This window comes from Pipistrellus kuhlii, unplaced genomic scaffold (assembly GCF_014108245.1).
Source record: "Pipistrellus kuhlii isolate mPipKuh1 unplaced genomic scaffold, mPipKuh1.p scaffold_m20_p_3, whole genome shotgun sequence".
Lineage (NCBI taxonomy): Eukaryota > Metazoa > Chordata > Mammalia > Chiroptera > Vespertilionidae > Pipistrellus > Pipistrellus kuhlii.
Genome location: NW_023425529.1, coordinates 53496749 through 53523479, shown reverse-complemented (window position 1 = coordinate 53523479; position 26731 = coordinate 53496749). Strand labels below are relative to the sequence as shown.

The window sequence follows — 26731 nt, the reverse complement described above, 5'->3', positions numbered from 1 at the left end:
GTCCTTCCAGATGACCTTCTGGACGAAGCTGGGGCTGCAAGGGAAGCCCGGGTCCTGGGTGCCTGCCAGTGACCAGAGGAAGCCGGTGCCAATAGCCGGGGGAAGGAAGGCCTATATACTCTTGTACAGATTTCATGTATCGGGCCTCTAGGTAAGGTATGAAAGTCAAGGAGCAATGAGAGGTACAGGGTAGGGGAGGGTGTTGGCGTGGGTGGGGGTGGGGGTGGGGGACCATGGTCAATTAATATTGGAATAAAAAATTTTAGACATATTGGATTATGTAAAACATATTATTGAAATTCATTTCACCTGTTCAACCGTTTTATTTTACTTTTTCCAATGACCATTTAAAAATCTAAAATTGGAAATGTGAATGAACAACATTAACTAACAAACAAAACAGAAACAGAATTATAGATTCAAGGATACAGAGAACAGGCTGACAGCTATCAAAGAGGAGAGGGTCGGGGGACTGGGTGGAAAAGGCGAGGAGATTAAACAAAAAACCCAACACACACCCCTCATGGGCAACAGTGTGGTGATTCCAGATGGAAAAGGGGGGGGGCGGTAAGGATGAAGCGGGGATAAATGGTAATTGAAGGAGACTTGACTTTTGGGTGGTGAACACACAATATACAGATGATGTATTATAGAATTGTACTCCTGAAACCTCTATAATTCTATTAACTAATGTCACCCCAATAAAGACAATAAAGGGAAGGAAGGAAAGGAAGGGAAGGAGGGAGGGAGGGAGAGAGGGAGGAGAGATGGGAGGAAGGGAAGAAAAAAGGAAGGAAGACTCATCTATAGGACACTGCCCTTCCAGGATAGGGGTGAACTGGCATCTCAGTTCCTCCTAAGTGGAATCTGAAATGGGGAGTTCCATCCGGAAAGGTCTGGAAGAGTTAGCAGGCTTGATGAGAAGACAAGACTTTTGCCCAAAGCAAGCAAGGGAAGGAAAACAGAGTATCAGGACACCAGTTTCAGTTAGAAGTGAGACCTTGGAGGAGCAAATATCGCTGCAGAACTCATGTTTCTAAACTGCGTAGCTGCCACGTTCCCCTCCCAAAGGCCATGAGATGAGATACGAAAAGGCTTCCCCGTCAGGCAAAGCACGGAACCGGTCAATTACCACAGAACGTGCAATGAAAAAAAGAAAACAGTCCTAGATTTCATGCATTAGCTACGCAAGTGAAAGGACTTTCGGAAAAGGAAAGATCAAAGGCCAACGAGGGTCGTCACCAGTAATAGCTTTCAAGGGGTTGGCCCTGCTCTACCTTTAAAAGATACGTAAGATTTGCCGAAACCGGTTTGGCTCAGTGGACTGAAAGGTCCCAGGTTCGATTCCGGTCAGGGGCACGTACGTTAGTAGGGGGCACATCCCCCGGTAGGGGGTGTGCAAGAGGCAGCTGGTCGTTGTTTCTCTCTCATCGATGTTTCTAGCTCTCTATCTCTCCATTCCTCTCTGTAAAAAATCAATAAAATATATTTTAAAAAAAAAAGATACGTAAGATTTGGAAGGCTGTGCCAATGTGGGGAATGAAAATGTAGTTCCTTAAATAAACTAAAATTGTTGTTTTCGACACCCTGGCCCCAAAGAGTGAGGCCCTGGGGAAGGGAGTTTAGAATGGTGGCCAGACCTGGTGTAACCTTCCAGGTGCCTCGTGGAAAATATAAACCCTGAAAGTCTTTCTCTGCCTTTGTACGAGGAAATCACCAGTACCTTAAGCAAACTCGAGAGCACAGATATGTATGACACCAGGCTGTTTCCATTCTAAGCTCAAAAGCATGGCCTCATCCTAGAACTCCAGGGACGATGGGCCTATTTGTGGGGAGCATCGTTAAACTAAGGTAAGAAACTGTGCTCTCGGCACCCCTAATCCTCACTGTTTTAGAAATGAAAGTGAAGGCACGTGCACATTCCTGGCATTTAAAGAGAGGTTGTATCCATTTTCCTATCTAAGTTTTCATTATAATGTCTCCATTTGAAATGATGTTAACCTCGGCGTTATTTTAGAATAAAAGCTTGCTACAAAAGCATCAGTTTTCATCGCTTTTAAAAGCCAAATCTTATATTTTGGCCTAGTGGTCGGCAAACTCATTAGTCAACAGAGCCAAATATCAATAGTACAGCTGAAATTTCTTTTGAGAGAAATTTTTTAAAAACTTCTTCTAATGTCACTTCTTCAAAACAGACTCGCCCAGGCCGTGATATTTTATGAAAAAGCCACACTCAAGGGGCCAAAGAGCCACATGTGGCTCACGAGCCGCAATTTGCCGACCACTGGCCTGGACAACAAGTTCGGGTAAAGTATGGAAAACAAATATGCACTCCCCCCCCCCCCCCCCCCCAGATGAAAGCTGGCCAGGATAAAAGACAATAAATTAAGGTGATCAATGATCGCAGTTTATCTACACCGCAGGAAAGGCCAGTTTAAGAAAGTACAGATCTGGAAGATTCACTAAACCGCTTTTATTTAGAGTGCACCAGAGGCAGGATGTCATTAACTTCCCCGTAATTAAGCAAGGACATTTAAGACCCTATTAGCGGATTGATTTTCACTAAAGGAAAAGGACAGTGTGTGGGAGGCATTGATCTGTACAGAGTACAAAGATTTACATTTTAGAATGGCTGTGTTACTGACAACGGTTCCAGGCATCCTCTCAACGCTGACCTTCTGTCCCGATCTAATGCGACACAAAGTCTCATGGAGTAAATACAAAATCCAGCACATTTTTCTCTGAGTAAGTTTTAAGAATGGGAAGCTTTTAAACCAGTTTAAATCTTTTGTACTGAAGTTAATTGCAAATGGAAGCTTTTTCAAAGACAGGCTGCTCCCTTTGTTGCAGTAATTACAATTTGAAAGTGTGCACTGGAATACAGTTTAACCTCACAAGCAATTTACCATTGGCATATAACGGGAGAATATTCACAGAGTGCCTACTAGGCTCCCGATCCTGGGATCAGCACTTGGTACATCTTAGCTCATTTCATCCTTACAGCAAAGCAATCCTGTTTCGCAGTGTCTCCATACCATAGATGAGAAAACTGAAGCACAGAGAGACTGTTTTGTCCAAAGTTATACGATTAATACGTACTAAAGCTTGAATTCCTATTTAGGTGCATTTGACTCCAAAGTCCATGATACAAAATTATAATGCTCAACAGCTACAAACAGAGTAACAACAGAGAGCAAGCCAAGTGACCCAGGCCCAGCCTTCTAGTCATTTGTTAGAGTACTATATATTGTATAACTGCTAATGTACCAAATAAAAGTGTAAGTGCTGTGTCTAGCATCATTTAGAAAAACAATTACTGTATTTCTACCATTTAACATAAAAAAAGCCAAAAGAATCATCACCCCCCCCCCAAAAAAAAAAAAGATTTAAATTTTTTTTTTATTTAACTAGCTAAATGCTAATGTCAATTCCCTAGTATTTCCTGAATGTCATGATGCTATGGCTTAAGTCAGAGAAACTATAATTAGGTCAACTGCTTTTGTTTTAAAATCATTATTGTACTATTGCTATTATGTTATAATTACTGCAACACTTGGAACTACACAGGTTACAAATTAGTGCCTCAAAAACAAAGATCATGTCTCTAAATGTTCACATAGCACATGATAGTCAATAGCTATCTCTGATAAATGTTTGCTTCAGTAAAGATACCGAGTTATCAAAATGCTTAGTTATGCATATATGGACTTCGGACCCAAATTCGCTATACCATAAAATGCTTTTCCTTTCCCCTCTCCCTGCAGCCCGCTGCCCCTCCACTACCTCTTCATCCTTTGCTCCGCGTGGTCCGTGGGCAACCAGCCCTACAAGGTTTCTCCCATACACAATGTCCTCTTTGGTTACGTGCATTGAATATCGTAATGTTTTAAACATCCCTCAATCGAAGGTATATTTTACATGTCTACTTCTACCATAAGAGAAGACCTTCATCTAGGAAAACAACAAAGGAAGCACCAATTATTTCCCTTCACTTTCTTTAGACTTCCATTATAGACTTTGGCAACTTATTTGATTTAACTTCCTACAGTTGAATAAATGAGAGCTCCAATGACCTCTGGCTCCAAGTGAACTAAAGCCCTGGCTCAGGAGCGGACAGCAGTCCCGTTAGCCATGTTTCTTCAGCATCGACACCACGGAAAAGCACAATACAGTCTACAGCACAGAACACACACCTTCTAGGCTTTAGCCCACAAAATCCTTGACAAGATGTTAATTTTAAAAAGTCAACCATGTATTTTATATATGTGTGGGTGTCCTATATATCGATAATAAAGATGTAATATGCAAATAGTTGTTACAAGGTGAAGTTTAACGACTGGATCTTGGATCAGCAGGAGGGTGGGGCAGGAACACCAACTCGGGCCGGGGAAGGGGAGAGGAAGGGAGGGAGGAATCGAACCTACCATCAGGTTACGTGCCCTTGACCGGGAATCCCACCTGAGACCCTCTAGTTCACAGGCGGACACTTTAACCACTGAACCACGCAGGCCAGGGCTGAACACTGGCTTTTAATGGAATATTTTCCCTGCAGCTCTCTGCCCACACTGTGTACCCGCTCTGTTAGGAAGGCGATGGGCCGATAGACTGTGGGAAAGAGAGAAGGTGGGACCAAGAATAGGGTAAAGGGAAATACAGCTTGATGGGAAAACAAAGCAAAGAATCAGGGAAAGCAAGAGCAATGAGAGAGGGGAAAGGAGGGCTGTGTGGGAAAGGGGGCTGGAGAAGGAAATGAAACCCATGCGCAGTGAGTGACGAAGGTCTTCGGGAAGTCACTGCCTCAGACCTGGGCACCTGGTGTGGGAATGCTTTGGTCTACTCGCGCTTGTCTGCAGGCTCTTAGATTGCTGAAGGGCACATTCTGCTTCTTAACAAAGTCCAGACACCAGCCTCAGGCCTGGGCCAGCACGAAAATAAAATGTCAAGAACAACAGAAAGCACAATTTCTTCTTCCTATTAGGACCAAAGTATAGGATGCTCAGAATCGTAAGATTCCCCCACCCCCACCCCACGGAAATCAAAATTGGTCATAAATGTGTGACTTCAATTTTAATGGAATTTGCTTCTTTCACAGAAGTCTAATTCTATGTAACTCTGAGACCAAACAGTAGAAATCCTTTGTTTTCCCTCTATTTCCATGGTTAGATGTTGCAGCTCCTCGAGCATTTTAATTATTTTGGCACCTCCGGGGTCGAGTGGAAAGGTGACTAAAAACAGGTATAGAGTCCTCCCCGAAATCCTTTGCACCATCTTTCTTCTTTGTAAAAATGATCCCCAATTCAACAGGACCAAACGCTTTCCCCCTTCGCCCACAGTACTACAATTTTCCCCCCTTTGAAGTTTAGATGTTCCTGGCGGGCACCCACACTCCTCGCAGGCACAGCTGACGGTCTCTTGGCTGCCGGCATTCAGAAAGCTGCTGAATGGATGCCATTGAGCCCCTGCCACTCTCCTGGCTCCTTCTCCGGCACAGGTGCCAAGTAACCCTGGGCCTAGGCGGGCGACGGTGTGCAGGGCGCCGGCGGCTCCCGGACCAGAGCTCTCCGGAGCGCCCTGGTTTTCTTCTTCAATCGGGTGACAGGGTTGGCTGGCTGGATCATCCCAACGTCAGAACACCGTGCCCGGATCCAACAAAGCACTTTATATTATTCAACAGTCCCATCCTGAGGCTGCCATGATGGCTACTTTTAGTCTTATCTTCAGCCCTGCATACGAGCATTATATCGAGAGTAAACTCAAATGCCCTCAGAGGCCAGACAAGCCCCATGAGTGAATGAAGCAGAGAATAAAAGAATGAGGGACGATAATGTCTGTTCTTAAGTCAGTGACATCCAGCCACCAAGCTCCAGATCACCGCTTCTATGTAGGAAGCCTGGTGTAATTATGCCAAAACTGATTTTTTTTTTTTCTTCTTTAAATGGACACATCAGAAATCTGGATAATTTGATTAATCTACAGGTTGTTGTTTTTTTTTAATATCAGCAATTAAATAAGATAAAATATTGAAACAAAATTGAAACCAATGACAATTTGGGGGAGCTCATGAACGAGGCAGCAATATAAATAGTGTGTGGAAAACCAATCAAAATTACTTAAAGTGACATATTTAGTGAGTTATATTATTTCCTGTTTAAAAAAAAAAATCCTCACCTGGGGATATGTTTTTATTGATTTTTCAGAAAGAGAGAAAGAGGAGGGTGTAGAGAAACATCGATCAGCTGCTTCCTGTATATATCCTGATTGTAAATCAAACCCACAACCTGGATATGTGCCTGACCGGGAATCGAAAGAGCAACCTTTTGGTGTGGGTGGTAGGACATTCCAACCAACGGAGGCGCCCAGCCAGGGCTAGCTCCTGGCTTTTAAGTGAACTTATTTGTAACCTGGATGCCAATGGCTTGACTTACTCTAAACTTCTCCTACTACTCAGTGACTTTCTCGGAATGGAAAATACTAGAACAGTTTCACCTCCTCACCATCCTCTCCCGGACTCACACTGAATCTGGAAGATGATCTGAAGCCCAATTTCATTGGAATTGTTTCTCAACGTGAGAACTGTCCATGCTGACTCGAGGAATCAGAAAAGCACTCTGCTCCCAGTGCTGTCCAAGTCCCGTCAGCCAGCACGGCTATCGACAGCTTCACGGCTTAGTCTGTGGTTCCAATGTTCCCTTCCTAGCTCTCCTCTTGGGACACATGTTAGAGAAACAGAGAACCACAGAATCTCACATTTACCATAAGCCTTAGGCATCATTTAGTCCTATCTGTTGTCTGGTGATCACACTGCCCAAGCCCATGCCTGCCCAGAGTTTACTAGCTCTCTCCCAAGAGCAGCCTCTGCTCCCATCAGGCAACTCTGACCCTTAAAAGAGTCTCCTTGAACTGAAACAAGAACTCATCCATTGGTTCAACAAAAATGCATCAGATGCCAACACTATGACTAATACTAATTGCTTTTCTACAAAGGTGAATAAACAGGAACATCCCTCCCCCGCTGCAAAGAAGTCACAAATACTTTTTAAATTAAATAGCAAAGTTCCAAAAGAGTACTTTGTATGACTAAGTGCACTCAAGAGATTGAACAAAGCCAACCAATCAAAAGCCCAGGGCTATACGGCAACTCATGAGAAGTAAATACAGAATTACTTCATAGCTATGGGAAAGCAGTTATGAATACTCAAATATGAAACTTCCTTCAAAACTAACCTAAGAAGGTTTCCTAACCCCTATGGGAACCTAAGGCCAGAAGAAAAGCAGTTGCCAAGTTCATTACCCACTACAAAAGGAACGGGCTTACCCACCCATAACCTCCACACTTGAAGTGGTACAAAACCAGGTTTCAGTATCACCACCTGTTTTCATTCAATAACTGTATTGATAACTGTACCCTAAGCATAAAGCAAGAAAAAGATATTCAATCAAAACCATCCACATTTCCCTCCACCCCCAACTTTGCCCAATTAAGAGAGAGTTGGGGGGGCAGAGGGGGAAGGCAGTATACCGTAGTTAAGGTTTGCATGGCAGCTAATAGATTATAAAACTTGGCCCAACGCCAACGTGTGCATAAATTTTGTGGATAGCTTTGTTCCCTCAGTTGAGAATAGGTGACAATTTCCTTTGTTACTACCCTTTTTCTCCGAAAATAAGACAGTGTCTTATATTAATTTTTTCTCCCAAAGTTGCGCTAGGTCTTATTTTCAGGGAATGTCTTATCTTTCCATGCGCTAGGTCTTATTTTCGGAGGATGTCTTATTTTTGGGGAAACACGGGTATGATCAAGATTTTGTTTTCCATTGAAAAAGCTAATCCTCACTCAGTTGTTAGGAGGGTTAAATTAGAAAATACACTTAAGAAATTTAAATTGACCCTCACATTAAAAAATGGAACCTATTGTTATTTATATTATTATTACATCTATTGGTCCCATAACATCTTCACACATTTCTCAAGAATCCATACTTTGTGAGTTCTAATGCACTGTAGATTCCACTTGGGGGTGGTGATTACGCCTATTAAAAGTGCACTTTTATTTTCTCCATCATTCAGGCAAACACTAATTTTAGATTAGGAAAGTAGAAAGAAGGGGGAGGGGAAATACGATCATCTTAGAAACACATCTGTTAATATGGTGCAATTCACTATTTTAAAAAACATGAATGGTTGTTTAAATTTAAAAATAACGATTTATTGCTACAAAAACAGACATGTAAATGATAAAATGTTAGAAAATGCAATTTAAAAAAAACACGACTTTCTATCACCAAATGAATAATTTGAATAACATTTTGTTGTATATCTTTCCAAATATTTCATTAATAGGTAAGTAAAGCTCTCTAGGTTATCTCCATTTCGATTTTCCAACCCCTACTGCCTTATTCACAATCCTGTTCATTAGGCTAAAGCAGTGGTCGGCAAGCTCATTAGTCAACAGAGCCAAATATCAACAGTACAACAATTGAAATTTCTTTTGAGAGCCAAAATTTTTAAACTTAAACTTCTTCTAACGCCACTTCGCCCAGGCCGTGGTATTTTGTGGAAGAGCCACACGCAAGGGGCCAAAGAGCCTCATGTGGCTCGCAAGCTGCAGTGTGCCGACCACAGGGCTAGTGGGAGGGATAAACTGGGAAGGCCTGAATGCGATTCCCAACTCAGTCACTAAATACCTACGTGACCCTGGGCAAGTTACTGACCCTCTTCTGGGCTCAAGTGACTTCCTCATAAAAAACGGGTGTAAAAAATGTTGTAGATAAGTGGACAACTTCATGAATAGATAGATACCCCATCAGTCTAATACACAGGGAAAGAAAGAGGAGACTAAGGACAAGAAGACAGAGCTTAGATATACAAAATTATTTTAGAAAAATCAACATCCTCTTGATAAGGCCTATCTATAGTAAGGTGTGGTGTGTGATGTTTAGGAGTAGATTCAAACTCCTAGTTGTGTTTTTCAAAAAGGTTACACAGGCAGAAGTCAGGTAAGCAACTTGCAGATACAGGTTACCGAGGTAACACAATTGGGCCCATCGGCCTCCTATGTGCAAACCCGACTTCCCAAGGAAAGCAATTAAATGCTAATCTTCACTGTCCATCAACAGTATTTTAAAAATGATATCCTCTGGACTCTACTTCGCCTTATTAAGCACGCAGTGAAGTTGCTCATGAAGTCAAGTCATTCAACAAGGATGATCAATCATAGTTAATGGGCACTGCAAAGCCCAGCCAGCAATGCTTAACAATCTCATCATCAAGAGCAAGTGTGGGATGCAGCCTTCTGGTGAGGAGGGCTCTAATTTCCCAGCCTTCAGGGGCGTGAGAGGAGAGTGATGGGGAATGATGGGGAGTGAACCGAGGCACCAATCAAGGCAGCGGAGCGTGTCTGCACAGAGGGAAGGTGGCACTGAGCACCGGGAACGGGGCAAGCATAGCTTTCTGGGGCTTTTCAGAGCTCCTGAGAAGGAATCGAAGGGCTGTAATAGTTTTAGCTGCCACTCACCTTACCTCTACCGAGCATGTTCTGAACCCCTGGAGTGATGTTTTGGGAAAACTTAGTCCCCATACTGTCCTGGCATAAATCTGGAGCTATTAAGGAAGGCAAGCTCTAAAGACTCAAGCTGGGTGCCCTCCCTTCCCGAGGCAGCACCCTCATTGCCATTAGGGCAGCGTCTGTGGGTGCCATCTCCTTTGTCCTCGTGGGGATTCACACTGGCCCTTGTGTTTATTATTTTCCAAGAACCAGAGTCCGCTGAGTCATGTAGAATGGAGATGCAATTTCTAACTAAGAAACCATTTCTGGAGATTTTGTTACATCCCATGTCTCATTCAAGATTAAACCCTGCATCGCTTCCCCAGTAAACCTTCCCGAAGAAAAGTGACGTGAGGAAAAAGAACACACGGAGAAGCCAGCAGACAAGCAACAAAGACAAGCAGACGGCACTGCAGCCCCGTCCCTCCCCGCCCGTTTGTTTTACCTCACACCCATATGCTCACTCTCAGTTCCCATATGGCTTTTCTTTCTCAGCACGAGACTGGGGGAGGCGGGGAGGCAGGAATGAGCACGAATCTACTTTGTTTCTACACAAGCTAACACAGGCTCTCAGTATGTGGGCCCCGGCCTGGCTGTGCTATGCCCTAGGTCTGCCTCCTCCATCACTGGAGGGTCAGGTCTTCTGCACATTCTTCCACAGCCTCAGTCACGGGCTCTCCGTGGGCCCGTGGGCATTTTCTCCTGTGCATGCGCTTTCCTGCCTGAGGTCTACACCTGAGCAGCAGACTGACACGCTTGAGTTTTGCCAACAAGTTAGAAGCCCAGAGAAGCCACCAGGGCCCGCTCCTTACCTAGACCAGGGAGGGGCACCTTGGTGGCCCCTGGCCTACCACGCCCTTTTCATCTGGCTGCTTCTGCTTAGCATGTTTTCCCAGTTCGTCCATGTGAGTGCATGTACCAACACTACATTCCTTCTTATTTCCAGTAATATTTCATAGTACGAATACACATTTTATTTGTCCATTCATCAGTTGGTAGATATTTTCGTTGCTTTTACTTTTGGGTTATTTTGAATAATGCTGCTATGAAAAGCTGAAGGCACAATATTTTGCCAGACCCCATTATCATTGAGGATTTGAACTCCAGGCAGCTGGCTATCTGCTGAACAATAGGTAGGCCATGGGCTCCCACCATTCCCTAACTGATCCGGGTACGGAGCAGGCCACAGGGACTTTTCTGAGCAAAAGTAGATTTACAGTTGTCAGTATGCACACACAGAGTTTATTCTTGTATTATTATTTATTATTACATTATTTATTTCTATTATTTGACTTCTTCATAGTATTGTTATTTATAATCTTACTTATAATTTATCCTTTAGGTAGTAATGGTGGCTGGTAATTTAAAAAACGACCAAAGAAAGTGAAAACCCTGCTTTTGCCCACCTTTGTATTATATGATTGCATTCAAATGAATTGTCCAATATAGGCAAATCTATGAGACAAAGTAGATTAATGGGGCCACAGGCGGCGGTAGTAGGAATCAGAAATGATGACAAATGGGTACAGGCTTTCTTTTAGGGATGATGAAAATGTGTAGTAATGGTTACATAACTCCAAATATACTAAAAACCAATGAATTATACAGTGTAAATGGTGAAGTGTATGGCATTGAAATTATATCTCCATATAGCTGTTATAAAAACTTTTTTAACTTTACTTTTTTAGAGCAGTTTTAAGTTCACAGAAAAATTGAACAGGAAGAAGAGACATTTCCTATATCCCTTGCCCTCACGCACGCCCAGCTTCTCCCATTATCAACTTCACTCATCAAGTGGTACAGCGGTTAGAATCAATGACCCTACACTGACATAATGATGCAAAGTCCATAGTTCGCAATAGGGTTCCCTCTTAGTGTGTACATTCTAGGGGTCTGAGAAATGTGTAGTGGCATGTATCCACCATTATGCTATCATACAGAGTATTTTCACTGCCCTAAAAACCCTCTGTGCTCTGCCTATTCACCCTTCTCCTGACTCAATCCCTGGTCATCACTGATTTTTTCTTACTTCCATAGTTTTGCCTTTTCTAGAATACTATAGTTGAATTCATATAGGACATAGCCTTCTTAGATTGGCTTCTTCACTTAGCAATGTGCATTTAAGGTTCCTTCATGTTTTTACACAGCTCGATAGCTCACTTCTTTTTAGTGCTGAGTAATAAATATTCCATTGTCTGGATGTACCACAGTTTATTTATCCACCCCCTACATCTTACAAAGAATTTTAACAACTGAATTTTCTGGTATTCAAGAGTGATTTCTGGTTAATTTTCTTGTCTATAGTTAAACTTTTATTATCAAACACTTCAAAGCACATTGCATGTTTGCAAAATACCCTATTTTTAGTGGTTCCCATTTCTTACAAACCTATGTTGCCTAAGAATATGAATCATTACTAGGTCATGCAAATGGGGCTAACAGACATCAGTAACTTGTCATAGTCATGCCACACCATCCAGGGCTCAGTCATAACAAACCCCAAAGCACACGTTCACTTTTGGGAAGAGTTTTTATAGAAGCCCACTATCTTAGCTTTTCTTCTGCCTTTTTTAGATGGAGAATAAAAAGTTCTTTCAGGGCTGTGATTTATAATTAGCACTGCACAGCTTCAAAGAATTTTAAGTAAATGGATCTAGGTAAACTAACAGTCAAATGAACTTGCTAGCATTCTAATCTTGGGGTTGTTTTTTTTCTCTTACCCCAACTCAAATGACCAGGAGTAGCTCATTATTTTAACACCAATACTCAGTTTCAGGTCTCTCTCCAACAACAAGAAAACCAACATGCAGAATTGACATCCTTTCTACCAACTGATCTGATTTTACTTCTCAATGAAGTTTCTCTTAAAGTTACATTTTTAACTTATTCAATTCAGTAGGCATTCATTAAGTCCCTTAGAGCTGACTATGGGCATCAAAGTCTAGCTAAAGCAGGTATTTAAAAAGAAAGGAAGGAAGAAAAAGTACTAACATTTGCACTAGACAATTACCTCCTCACATATTAAAACAATGTGACTACTTGACATACAGCACCTCATGTATTAAAACCACCTTGAAAATAGTGACTATACTCACTTTAAAGATAAAAAGAATCAAGGCACCAAGAGGAACAGTAGCCAGATCATTTTCTGCATGAGACAAATGGGTTAGCGGCTGCCCCCTCACCACTCCCACTTGCATGTGATGTAATTGGCTAAATCACACATAACCTACAAAAAGAAAATCTGATCCACTGAATAAAGGTATTTTCTATTTCTAAAACCTAAAATGTTTTCATAATCTCTATAGTTACACAACTTGTCAGTTACTGAGTCCAACAAAGAACACCACCCCCTCCCCAAAGCCTTTAAATGAGAAAATTGGGAGCTTCAAGTGTCTGTAACGTTGAGGAAGTTCATCTTCATACCATCAGTATAAACATTCTGAAAAGCAGGCAAAAAAAAAAAATAAATAAAAAAAATTAAATCCCAATAAAATGAAGAGGCATGGTGGAGAAGCTTTCTTTTCAAGTTCAATCTGGATCTGTAGATAAAACGTACAAATGCTCTTAAAAATATCTGCCCAAATTGGAGAAGATGACTATATGGATTCTGATAAACAGAACTGTTTTTTCAGGTCAGGTTCACTGCTGGGGCTGCTGGGGCGTATTATTAACCCAGCACACAGGTGAGGGCAGTGGTTTATGGACTGGCCCATTCCCAAACATGAATTAAATTCTGTGTGTCAGGTACTCAGACAACACATCTGAGATAAAAGAAAGAATGGGGTTATTCCGGGCTCCTCCCTGATCTCCAGGAGCTCACCTACTTAAAACAACAACAAAACCCAGCAGATCATTGTCCTACAGTCAGTTAAGTAGGTGACAGCACCAAATAGGAAGGGTAAGAAAACACAGATGTGAGGCACCTACTGCAGACTCAAAAGATGGGGATGCAGGATAGGCAGGAGGTCATTCTAGAGGAGATGATACGGTGGAAAGAATATTCAGGAGTGGTGTTATGTGGGAAATGGGGGTGGGAAGGGGTTTTGAGCAGAATCTCTGGTCAAGACATGTGGCTCACAGCGATGGGCTGGAGGTGAGGAATGCGTTAGAAGAAAGTACTAAAAACATTCACCAGCCCCAACCTGATAGTTGACCTAGCCATGGAAACCTTGTTGGAGCCTCACTAAATCAGGCCATAACTGGCTCTCTTAAAAAATCTCCCCACGAGCCCTGGCCAAGTGGCTCAAGTGACTGAAGCATCATCTCATACACTGAAAAGATGCGGGTTCCATCCCCCATTGGGGTGCCTATGGCAGGCAATTGATTGATGTTTCTCTCTGTGTGTCTCCTTCTCTCTCTTTCAAATCAGTAAGCAGGTCCTTGTTTGTTTGTGTGTTTAAAAACAAACAAAACAACCCTCCCCCATGAAAAAAAAATCAGGAATGACGATATGTATAAGATATGTACCCACCACTTCAAGAAAGTGCCTGTACCAGCCAACAGCCTAACACATCAGCCAGTTTATCTGGTCACCAGGCAGACGTACTCATGCTACCAATACCACAGTGGAACATGCCTCTATATCAATGTTTCGCACATTACACATGTAACCCGTTAGTAGGTCGTGAAATCAATTCTGTGAGTCATGATGAAAATTTTTAAGACAAAAAAATATAAAATAGCCAAAAAATATTCAGAAGTGGTTCATTGTTTGAAATGATAAATCCAGGGTAAGGCTTCCAGCACATTTTAAACGTTTCTATTACATCCATATAATGTCAAATAATTCTAAGGACTGTGAAGGTTTGTGCCGCTTTTATCACCACCACACTGGAAAACTCAAAGACTTTGGCAAAGATGCTGAGCCTTGAGCTGAAGGAAGGCCATGGAGGGTTTCAAAAGGAGAAACCGTTTTGAGACTAACAGGAGGCTGCCCAAAGTACCGCCTGCTGTGAGCTGTGACAGGGTCACCCGAGGAAGCATGAGCTGTGCATGAAAGCCATTATCATGCAGGGAAACAACGATGGGACCCAACGAAAGTCAAGAAGACATGGTTGAGTTCCACAAAGCACAAAGGCTGCAGTATTTGCACAACTCCTTGAAGAGGGAGAAGTCAGAAAGGAAACTACTTAAAAAAAAAAATTATATATATATATATATATATATATATATATATATATATATATATTATTGATTTTTTTTTACAGAGAGGAAGGGAGAGGGATAGAGAATTAGAAACATGGATGAGAGAGAAACATTGATCAGCTGCCTCCTGCACACCGCCCACTGGGAATGTGCCTGCAACCAAGATACATGCCCTTGACCGTAATCGAACCTGAGACTTTCCAGTCCGCAGACTGACGCTCTATCCACTGAGCAAAACCGGTTAGGGCGAAAACTACATTCTTGATACAGGATTTCACAAAGAATAAATCTTTCAGCCCTAACTCAGTAGATAGAGCGTCGGCCTGCAGACTGAGTCCCGGGTTCAATTCCAGTCAGGGGCACAAGCCCGAGTTGTGGGCTTGATCCCCAGTTGGGGGGCATGCAGGTAGCAACCAATCAATGATTCCCTCTCATCATTGATATTTCCATATTTCTTTCCTCTCCCTTCCTCTCTGAAATCAATGAAAATATATTGGGGGGGGGGGGGGACATTTAAAAAAAAAGAATATATCTTTCAAGATGAGGATTACAAGGTAGAAATAATCGTCTAGTTCTTTTCTAAGTTTTTGAGGACCTAAAGACATCTCTCTGGTACCTGAAGATGCTTTCAAAAAAGGTAAGCAGGGGCTCAGGGCAGGCAGACAGAAGGGGGAAAGGTAGGCTGAGGGCTTTATTCCTTTCCTCCATTGAGAAGACATGCCTCTCTCTCATAGGAAGTTTATTCACATTCTAGCCAGCTGCAAAACAGGGTTGAGAGCCAAGTTCCTATTGCCAAAGTTCACTCTTCAAACCGGCAGCCTGAGGTCTGATAACCAGTTAAAATGCTCAACACAATCACTGCCTTTTGGTGGGAAACAGAGGCTCCATTGTTTAAAGATACATTTTCAAGTTTAACTCTTCTATTGTAGAATTATGAAATTCAAAACAATCAGTATCAGAGTGAAGGGGATTTTTTTGGTGAGTGCTAGTTTGGATTCCTTTCTTCTTTTTTCTCCCAAAGGATAATTCGATTACTCTGGTAATGGTCAGAAAAATAAACTGTCAGTAACTATGAGTTCTTTACACACTGTAAACTGTTTCAAAGTCATAAAATTCTGTGTATGTGACCCATCGTATTTCTGAAATATGTTATATCCTTTTAAATGAAAATTTATGATCCAAGACTCTAGGTTTCCTAAAAACCAATGGCAAAAACTACCAACCGAGCAACTATTATAGAATTATTATTTACAAAAGTGGAAATGAAAAAAATCCTCCATTTGTATTCTCTTAGTTGGTATTAAATATGTATTTGAGGAAATTTCATAAATTATGTTCATTTATTCATTCAATAAACACATGCAAAATGCCTGCCACACACAAGGCACTATATCAGGGAGGTACTATGGGTATACAAAAATAAACACAGCATAGCTTGTACATTCAGTGGCTACAATCTTGTGGAAAATATGAAACAGAAACAGAAAAGAAAAAAAATAAAACACAGTGTAATGAGTGGCCTAAGGCAGTGGTCGGCAAACTCAGTCAACAGAGCCAAATATCAACAGTAAGATTGAAATTTCTTTTGAGAGTCAAATTTTTTAAACGTAAACTTCTTCTAACGCCATTTCTTCAAAATAGACTCGCCCAGGCCATGGTATTTTGTGGAAGAGCCACATATAAGGGGCCAAAGAGCCGCATGTGACTCGAGAGTCGCAGTTTGCCGACCACGATCCTAATGTATAAGATCACAGATGTGGGAAGTGAAGGCATTTAGATTGGATCAAGAAGGGTAGGCATGGACTATCCCTAGAGAGAGATGTTCTGTGGAAGACACTGACCTACCTGCTGGTTAGATAAACCTTATTCTGAGGATAATGAGCAGCCAGTGATCGTTTTTGTCATGAGAACAACTAACACCATGACTAGAGATGTCCTTTAGGAAAATTTTTCCCAGTTCGTGACAGAAAGAGGAAGAAGAGAGAGAGAGAGAAAAGAACAGTTAAGAAACTAGTCTACTCAGAGAGGAGGAGGAAGGGGGCTGAGTGAAAAAGGTGAAGGGAATAAACCATAAAAATAACACCAACAACAACAGCAGCAAAACCAGCCCAGCCAGCATGGCTCAGTGGGTGAGCATTGACCTATGAATCAGGAGGTCACGGTTTGATTCCTGGTCAAGACACATGCCCAGATTGCGGGCTGTATCAGTCGTATGAAGTGTGCAGGAGGCAGGCAATCAATGATTTTTCTCTCATCATTGATGTTTCTTTCTCTCTCTCCCTCTCCCTTCCTCTCTGAAATCAATAAAAATATATTTTTTTTAAAAAAACAAAACACAAAGAAAACCTCATAGACAGACAACAGTATGGTCATTACCAGAGGGAAATGGGGGTGGGGCAGGCAGGAGAGGGTAAAGAGTGGATGATAAATGGTGGTGGAAAAAGACTTGGGGTAGTGAACACACAATACAATATATGGATAATGTATTGTATTATAGAATTGTACACCTTGGACCTATATAATTTTATTAACCAATGTCACTCTAATAAAGTCTATTTAAAAAAAAAAAAGGAAAAGAAGCTAATCCACTCATCTGAATTAGAGGTGATTAAGGCCAAAATTAGGATGGTACCCTGGTGGGGTGACTCAGTTGGTTGGAGCATGGCCCTGTACACCGAAAGATTGCAGATTTGATTCCTGGTCAGGGCACATACAGGTTGTGGGTTTGATGCCCGGTCAGGGTGTGTGCAAGAGGCAACCAGATGGATAGAGATAATGGTACCTAAAGGAGAAAGTGGTACCCAGGTCTTCTTCATTGTGCTAGTAGTTCTTGGTTTTACATTAGGAAGATCTCCATCTCTTTATGCAATTTAGGGCAAAATGAACCAAGTAGTACTTTCAGTTGAAATAACTCCTTATATTGCTAAGGTGACATCTATAGAATCAAGTAGAAAAACCATTACCATCTTAATAGATGTAGGAAAAAAATCATTTGATAAAATTCAAAGCCATTCATTATAAAACTCTCAGCCACTCATTTTTCAAAAAAATCTTTAATGGGTAAAGAAAAATCTTTTCAACAAATACTGCTGGAACAACAAGTATCTACATTAAAAAAAAAAAAAAAAAAAAAAAAAAAAAAAAACTTAAGCCCTTAACACCATAAACCAAATTAAGTCACAACAGGCCCAAGGCTTCAATTGTGAGAGCTAAAAACATACAACTTTAAAAAAAAAAACACAAGAGAAAAACTTTAGTGACCCTGGATTAAAGAAATGCATTTTAAAACCACAATTAAATACAACTGCACACTTGACTGGCTAAAACTGAAAATACCAAGTGTCAGTGATGATGCAGAGCAAATGCAAAGATTGTACAGTGGTGCCCGGATTTTGGAAAATAGTTTGGTGGTTTCTTATAAAGTCAAATACAGACCTACCATGTGACCCAGCCATTCCATTCCTAAGTACCCAAGACAAGTGAAAGTGGTTGTCCACATAACAACGTCTACACGAATGTTCATGGCATCTTTACTTGTAGTTGTCAAAAGTGGAAACAATTAAATGTCCATCAACTAGGCCAGTGGAAGAACAATGGAATACTATACAACAATTAGAAGAAAGTAACTACTGATATACACAACAGCATGGATGAATCGCAAAATGATTATGCCAAGAGAAAAAGTCAGAACCTCCCTCAAAAAAAAAAAAAAAAAAAAAAAAAAGACTGCATGATTTCATTTATAGAAAATTCTAGAAAATTCAAACTAATCTAGTGACAGAAAGCAGATCAGTGGTTGCCTGGAGCAGGCAGAGCTAGGAGGGATACCAAAGGAAGAATTACAAAGGAGCATAACAAAATATAGGGGTGGCTCACTATCTTAATAATGTCAGAGGCATGCAAGAACTCATCAAATTATATATTTTAAATATGTGCAGTATATTGCATGTCAATTATTGTATATGTCAATAAAACTGTAAAAAAAAAAAAGTTTTAAAGAAGCCATTCCATGAATCCAAATAGAAGTAACGAAGGCCAAAATGAGGATGGTGACAATACTAGTATCAAGGAGAAAATGAAAATGAGACATTCCCCATTATTATGCTGGCTTGTTTTTACTGTTCATTACAAAGACCTCTCGTTCATAATGCAGTTTAGGGCGAAAGAAGATAGGAGGTATTTTTTTTTTTTTAATATATTTTATTGATTTTGTATAGAGAGGAAGGGAGAGAGATAGAGAGTTAGAAACATCGATGAGAGAGAGTCATCGATCAGTTGCCTCTTGCACACCCCCTACTGGGGATATGCCCGAAACCAAGGTACATGCCCTTGACTGGAATCGAACCCGGGTACCTTCAGTCCCCAAGCCGACGCTCTATCCATTGAGCTAAACCGGTCCCAGGTATTTTTAGTTGAAAAGGCTTTTATCGCCCAGATACTTCTGCAGAAGAGATGTCAGCGCCTTGAAGAGACCACGCTGTGGTGACCAGACGGAAAGGCTGCTGCAGAGGATGCTGTGCGTCTGCTCAGGTTCCTGCTCCGGAACGGAAGTGCCCCCTCCTCCATTCGCCAGGGGTGTTGGCTGTGGACGGCTCACAGCTGATTTCCTCTCCGGTCCTTGTGGTTGGCTGAGGGGAGCCACCTCACCCAAGATCCAGCCCCCTCCCTCAGGACACCCCAGCTCCTGAGCTCCCTGTGGGATCCCTGCATGCTTCTTAACGGGAGCTGTTCCCAAAGCACTGCCCAAGAAACCACCTGTTTCCCAGCCAGCGCGAACAGAGACAGCTCCCCCAAAGCGGCATGATAGAGAAAGCTGAAAAAAGGATTCAAGATGGACGGGAAAGATGTTCAAGTTGGTCAGAGAACAAGGAGAACCATTCCAGAAAGCACCATTTTCAATGGAAAACAAAAGTAAAGTTCATTGTGATATGGACAGACAATAACAGCAAAGCCCACAAAGCTAAGAGTGTGCACACTACAGAGTGACAACACTCAGACACCCTTGGAGGAATAATGAGGACAAGGACACTCTGAAGCTGTGGGGTCCATAGCTGAGCCAGCTGAGAAGCGGAACAGAAAAAGCAGCAGGGAGAAGCCAACTCTTGGAAACTTAGCTGGATACAGAAACGACAAAGGGGAACGGAGGAGAGGCATTTGTCCCTCAAGAATCATCCATGAATATTAATGGCAATAAAGAGTTAAACGTAAAAGTCCTGAATCCAAATTTCTGCTGTCCTTCTTGGGATTGGGGGGGGGGGGGGGGGGGGGGGGCGAGAGCAGAAAGAGGATGTCAAAATAGGGGAATAGGAAGGGCTCCGTTTGTTTTGTTTCCTGGGGTGGGCGGGGGGGGCCTTCCTGAGGGCTCTACCAGGAAGTCATCGTTTGTGCCTGAGTAACTGAGATGTGGATCGGTGGCCCGGCCACGTCACTGCAGTCAGGGAGGAGGATGCAGCCTACCTGGGAGACTGCTCAGTGCCTGGGTAGGACCACAGCTGGGGGGCAGGAGAAGGAGCTGGGGATACTGGGCGGCTCACTTACCTAGCACGCACCTGCTTCCAAGCAAAATTTCCATTGCTATAGCTGTCCTAGGGTTCTCTCACAGGATGAGCGGTGGAACACTAGTGCTCAAAATCGGTTTGGATCGGGCTATTTCGTCCATGCACTGTCAGAAGCAACTTGAGGCCCTTGGCTGGGGTATGAGACGAACCCAACTGTCTTCCTAGCAAAGCGTCACACCCCTGCCTGTTCCTATGGCTCAACTCCATGCGTCAGGGGCAGTCGCAAAGCTCCGGCTTTCAACCCGAGCTCTGCCACTTACACCTGAGCAACCTTGGCACGCTACTTAATTTTCTGGCCTCAGTTTCCTCAGCTGTAAGATGGGAATAAGAGCATCTTCTTGGAAATAATTGCAAGACCTGAGGTATGTGTGTCTCAAACATGGCCAGCTATTACAAAAATGAGAAACATGCTTACCACTCCTTCCTGCTTATGAGCCGAGCTTAACCATAGCACCTAACATGTATACGCCCATCCAATTGCCAGAGGGTTACATGTCTTTATATCATATTACGTTAAGTCCGGGTAGTTATGCCTTTACTGAACTATAATTTATGTTCTCGGACCTTTGTTTCTAGGAGTAGCTTTTTAAAATGTGTTCATCTCATACATTTCATAGACATTCTCCTTATGGCTTCATACACCAACCATGTGCGGTTGGCACCTAAAAATCACTTAAATGTTGACCCAGATCTCTCTGCCCAGCTGCAGATCTGGGTACCCCATAGCCCATAGACATCCACATTTCTGATACATTCAGGCAACTCAAATTCACGTATTCCGAGCCAATCATCTCCATCTTCTTCCAGCCTCCACAAATCTGTTTCTCTTCCTTTCCTTATACCTCTAGAGAAGTCGGACAGGATAATGGCTAAAAATGTGAGCTCAGGAACTAGTCAGCTTTACTTCGATTCAAACCCCACCTATTGTCAGGCACAGGCTACTGAATCTGGGACAAATTATTTAACCTCCCTGGGCCCCAGTTTCCTTTACTGTACAATAGAGAAAGAACAGTACAATAGGATGTTCTAAGAATGAATGTTAGTACGTGTTATACACTTAGGAGCCAGGCACATACCACCAGGTCAGTTGAATGTTAATTATCTTTACTATTAACTCACTTCACAGGATATAATGAAAGATGGCGAGCCGTGTATTTCTTTCTCATCTTTGTATGATCAGTATTGGTACAGTGCCTTGCACATACTGGATGCTCAATACTTTCTTTTTTTTTAACTGAGAAAACTTCGGCAGCTTATTGTAAAACTACTAAGAGACTGTCAATTATTTTGTTGGGTGAGCAACCATAGAGATAGAAAGAAGCACTTAGAAAAAAACTGCTCCTCCTGATGCCTTGGCACGCTTCCTTCCACCCGACAATGAGTGATGCATAACTCATCGCACTTCCCTTTCTGAAAACTTCGAGAAACCACAGAATTAAATTTGAGACTCATTGTAGTGACTCAAGTTAGCCTAGATTTTCTGGTCCCTCTCATTCCCCCAGTTACTTTGAAGGGCTCCCCCCCCCCCCCCCCCCGCCCTTTCATATTGTAATGCTTTTATTGGAAGCTGGCTAAAATAATTTTTAGATGTATTCATAAAAACAATCTATCTATCTATCTAATGAGTTCTTTTATAGGCCGGGCTTTGTGCTAAGGACAATAACAAATGGATGGACAATGGGAAGAGTGCATGCTGGGAGATGAAGGAAATGAGACGAAGAAACAGATGGGATGCAATGTGGGGAGGTTCGGAGGACAGGAGAGAGGGCAGGCTCAGAGGGAAAGAAAGAAGCAAGAACAACCGGACTGATAATGCTCAATGGCAAGTTTCAGTGATGCTAATAATGGCTCATTAAGATGTTTGCCAAGGCAGCTAGTGAGGAACTGTGACACTCTTTGTGAAAAAGCCTCTTCTGCAGATCCAGCCCAGTTGAGCCAACCAGCAAAATCACCAACGGTCCCGTTAGGACTAAAATAACACCTGTGTGGAATTTTGAAGCAATGAGCAAGAAAAAAGAATGCCATCTTATCCATCAAACTATTACCAAATCTCCCAAATAATTTGAGATGGCTTGGAATAAAAGGTAATAAAAGTGTAACTCACAATGATATACTTTACTTAGACATCTATGCCCTTCAGTCATTCAATTGCTTAGAAAGTCTACCTATAAGTTATAGTGTGTACAGTTATTCTCAAGCTTGTCCTTTCTAGTAACTAAAGAGCTACAATAGGTGTTTTTTCTTACAGAATTATCTGGTCATTATACCATGGAGAAGGGCCCTAGAGGATTTTTTCAACAAGGCTCCCTTCAGTTTTTTCTTACTGGAGTGCAAATATAGAGAGCTGAAAGAGGGAGAAGCCCTGCAGAATTGATGGAGTGATTATAAGTGTACAGAATGTCATGTTCTTTATTCGAAGAAGTTCCCCTAAGGTCATTGTTAACATACATTTACTCTTATTTTACACAAAATTCTAATACCCTGTAATGGAAGCAATAGGAGTCAAGAATTGCCAACTAGGAAAGATAACATAATAAGAAAATACTACATAACATTCCTATGAAAAGCAGACAGAAAAGCTCAGAAATCACAACCAGGTGGGGTCATTCAGTGAATGGAATCCAGGCTCATTTGCATCAATGCCCCAGGGAATAGCACTCAATTATTTTCAGCAAAATGTTAGATATTAGACCCCCCCCCCCCAAAAAAAAAAAAAAGACTAATATGCCACAAAGGAGCTTTTTACTCAGAGGAATGAACTCTTTTGCTCTTCTGTAGAACTGGTATGCCGGGAAGAAGGGCTGTGAGTCCTTCTCTGTGAAAAAACTGGGCCACATGGAGGATTTTGCAAAGGATGTTCACACATTTGACTGTCAAGGGCCAGATTCGATGAAATCTAGGTAGAATTCTGAAGTGAAAGCCCAGTTATAATTTTAAAGAAAACCACGAGTTTCACCCCTTAATTATTTAGCTTGTTGTGTTAGCTACAGATCAGCATAGACATTCTCAAGATAAGTTACTAGTCCAGCTGACAGTCAAACCCAACGGGCCTGACTAATTTATTTTGACCACAAACGCCCTATCATCTAGGTCTCCGGTTTAAAAAGAATAATTACTGTGCTCACTTCGACAGCACATGTACTAAAACTGGAATGATACAGAGAAGATTCGCACGGCCCCTAAGCGAGGATGACACGCAAATGTGTGAAGCGTTTCATATTAAAAAAAAAAAAAAAGAATAATTACTTCAAATAATTACTGAATGGCAACAAGAGCTAACAGCCATTCCTTTTTTTTTTTTTAATCCAACCAGAAACACAAAAAATTATAGTTAATCTCAGCAGATGAACCAAGCAACAAAACTGCAAAGAGCAGGTGAAAAGGTGTTTGAAGGAAAGAAAGCTGAGCAATCTCAGGTGTATTTATCAGGCATTAACTCCGCACCAAATATCTTATTCGCCATCATGAACTTAACTTTCATAGACCTGCAACACTACACGATTTCAAAGCATCGCTCCCATTCAGAGTCCATTAAGCTTCTGATAGTCTCTGGAGCACATCTGGAAAAAACAACCCCAGCCCACAACTAGGGGAAAACCGCCTCTTCTCAGGTCCCTGAAGGTGGGGACGACTATTGCCATGATGACGGGTTCCGCAGCCTCCGCTCTCCATATGCCGACTGTGCACAAGACACAGGTGCCCACGTGGGCCTTCACGGTGACACTTGGAGGCGTGCCGCCTCCACGGACGAAAACACAGGGATGTAAGAAACAAGTGGAGGCCCAAACAATTCCCCTAAACACTGTCTTTAAGCTGATACTGTAGTTAGTGGTCGGCTGAGCAAAGAGGAACACAATTAAGAACAATTAGCCATTCAGCTGCCCTACCAGAGGCAGTTTTCCTTGTGGCCTACATTTTAAACAAAAAAGCCCGGCTTCCAGGCAGAATCCTCAGCCATCCTGGAAGTGAAGGAAATGTAAAAGCTGCCTTCTGTTTCCTGACAGACTTCGATTCCAGACTGAGCTCCCACCCCGTGACACAGCCCACCCCCTCTCCTTCCTCCCTTCCTCCGGGACTCACAGCCCTCTTTGGCTCTAGCTCTTGGGCTTAGCTTTTTTTTTTTAGTAGAAAAAATAGATAAGCAAACTGTCTGAGAAAGACAAGTCTGACAGTATCAGGATGTCATGTTGGGAGGAAGGGCTGTAAGTCCTTCTCTATGAAAACACTGGCAACAGCAAAAAGGAAGGCTGGAAAGGAGGGTGAGAGGAGAGTGTACCTTCATAGGAAGACATAAGGGAAGAGAGAGAGAGAGAAAAAGAAAGTTTCGCTTTCTAGACGAAAAAGTGATTAGGAGGGAAAAGAACACACTCGTTGGGCTTGCGAGTTGCAGGGCCTTAACCGATCTTTTAAAAAATTCATTCTCTCTGCTTCACGGAAAGGAAATAAAAGTGTAAGAGCCATTAAGCTACCTTCCCAGGTCATGATGTCAGGCAGTTAACATAATTAGAGTTTCTCTGTGAGCACTCCAGGGAGAAAATGCTATCTCAACACTAAGAACAATTATTCTGCTGAGAAACAACATGTTTTTCACTTCACGGTGCTCTGAATAAAGGGTTCGGCGCTCAGGGCAGTATGGGGTGCATTTTTCTTCACTCGTTTCTAGCTCCCTCGTATGCCTTCTTTTTTCCTCCTTTGTTCTAGGTTTTCTTCCATTTAATCTTTGTTCTGTTGTACTTACAGATTCTTGCAAACTCCCTTATGCCCTTTCTGGAACAGAAAGAGATTATAAATACTCACACTCACAGCTGCCCTCCTGAGGAGCACACTTCTGCACACGCGTGCGTCCAGGTGTTCTCATTGGGAACCCCTGGAGGAGGGAGGGCACGTGTTATTGCTCTACTTTACACGGTCACCCCGAGAGTCGGAGATCCGTCTTGGGGACTGGCCCTCTCGTACTGATTCCCTGAGGATATACTTCCTCCTGACAATTAATTGAAAGCTCAGTTCATAAGATGTTTTACATTTTAAAAAGAATTGTAGCCGAAACTGGTTTGGCTCAGTGGATAGAGCGTCAGCCTGTGGACTCAAAGGTCCCAAGTTCGATTCCGGTCAAGGGCACGTACCTTGGTTGTGGGCACATCCCCAGGGGGGGGATGTGCAAGAGTCAACTGGTCGATGTTTCTCTCTCATCGACGTTTCTGGCTCTCTCTCTCTCTCTCCCTTCCTCTCTGTAAAAACTCAATAAAATAAAATAAAAAATTGTATTTTACTCAGATTAAATTGAGAAGCACATTCTTTCACATGAAAGACAAGCTGAGAAAAACACAATACATTTCTAAAAGAATTTTCACAAACAGAAGCAGAAAGTGCCAATGTGGCAAAATATATATATATATTGTTTCACTCTATTTCCATATGTTCACAAATAGCATAATAATTAACACCACCCTCTAGCTGTTCAACTGCCCAAGTCATCATTTCTATTTTGACAACATAACCCAGAAAGGGAAGAAAAGGAGGAATAGAGAAAGCAATCAAGTACTCTTTTCTACTCCATTTCTCATGAGGATGGGATGGAGGGTGTAAGAGGGTTCAAGCTTCAGGACACAAGAAACCAGGAAGTAAGAACACACTCTGGCTCAGCCGTAGCAGGTGACAGGTGAGGACAGCCAGACCCCTCTTAAAGCCTGGCAGGTTCCACCGCCAACTAGGGTGGCACCTGCTAGTCCCCATCTGCAAGGGCTCTTAAAGGGTCCTACATAATTTATGTGACTCGAAGAGAAGTGAAATGCGAACTGACTAAAATGTAAGCATTTAAATTTAGAAGCAGAGAAGGCACCGAGTGGGGCGTAGGCATCCAAACACTTGTTAAAAGACAGGCTCCCCCCCCCCCCCCCCCCCCCAGGCCCTGCAGCTTCCCCTCTTCCCTCTTGTGCATGGCCGCCGCGCCCTGGTTCCTTTAAGAAGTGGTCTTCCCAGGCCACTCGGCCAGCTTTCAATCCGCCGGGTGCACTCCTCTCAACAGGAAGCATTTGGTGTCCCCCTCTGGAAACGGTTACACGTTGCTTAGTGCACATGTGTGCTAATGTGCTCATGTGCAGAACACTTAACTTACTTTTTGGCTGACCTGGTAACCCCAGCTGCCAGCTGCTGTGTGGGAAGGTCATTGCATACATAGGCCAGGCTCACTGTGCCTAAGGATGCTTCCAGAAACAGTGTGCTGTTTTCACACACTGTAAACGGGCGCTTAACACTGGGCAAAGCAAAGTCTGCTGATGTGCGTGAAGAAAATATAGAAGAAGAAAGTGCTGTGGCTTTCCATTTAGAGTGCACTCACTTTATTGGTAATTAGAGGCCTGGTGCATGAAATCTGTTGCCAGGGGGTGGGGAGGTCCCCAAGCACAGCCTGCACCCTCTCCAATCCAGGACCCCTTGGGGGATGTCCGACTGCCTCTCGCAACCCAGGACCGCTGGCTCCTAACTG

General features: G+C 42.5%; 1 protein-coding gene and 1 non-coding gene across 3 annotated transcripts in view; one reads left to right on the top strand and one right to left on the bottom strand.

Annotated features, from left to right (window-relative positions):
* SRGAP1 (SLIT-ROBO Rho GTPase activating protein 1) overlaps positions 1-26731 on the bottom strand; it is a 257917-nt gene that overhangs the window by 154727 nt on the left and 76459 nt on the right. The gene's annotated exons all lie outside the window — the stretch shown is intronic.
* On the top strand, positions 23365-23471 carry LOC118730972. Its single transcript, XR_004991697.1, has one exon. It is a non-coding gene; the product is annotated as a U6 spliceosomal RNA (small nuclear RNA).